The sequence below is a fragment of the Theobroma cacao genome, chromosome 5 (genome assembly GCF_000208745.1).
Source record: "Theobroma cacao cultivar B97-61/B2 chromosome 5, Criollo_cocoa_genome_V2, whole genome shotgun sequence".
Taxonomy (NCBI): Eukaryota; Viridiplantae; Streptophyta; class Magnoliopsida; order Malvales; family Malvaceae; genus Theobroma; species Theobroma cacao.
Window position 1 is genome coordinate 23,336,023 of NC_030854.1, and position 675 is coordinate 23,336,697.

The window sequence follows — 675 nt, forward strand, 5'->3', positions numbered from 1 at the left end:
TTTCTCCTTATTTTCCATGGTTAGATTTCATGTTTTCATGGTGAATTCATGGCTGCCCAAATGTGTATGGAGAGAGAATGAAGTTAGATTAATTTAATTTTAAGTTATGTTAGTGTTTTTAGTTAGTTTAGCATATTTAGAAACAAAACAACAAGAAAAGAATTCATTTTCCTCCATTACCATTATTGACCGAATTTTCTAGGGGAATATTGGCTGCTGATCTTGATGTTTATTTGAGGAATTATGATGAATAATGATGAATTATGAGCCTAGAAAAATAATGGGAATTTTCATAACAAAAATACAAATTTTTACCCATTAGGGGTATTTTCGTAATTTGCTATTAGGACTGATAATTTGCACCACACTGAGGAACATTAAGTCAATTTGGGTGCAATTGACGTATAGAAACTGAAAAAAATTAATTTGGAGTTTAAACGGACACGTATATCGATTTATCAGGTAAAAGATCGAAATAGGCTAACATCGCGTTTAGGCAAAATTTAGACATTTTGCACTTCATATCATGCATTAGTAGTATAAATTAGTTTATTTTGGTTTAGTACCAAAGTAGTAAACCTCTTAATTGTGAAATTTGTCAAGGTGGGGAATCCTCTGGCAAGGGCAAAGAAATCGCACCCAATGAGTAATAGTTGGAGTACCCGAATTTAGTTT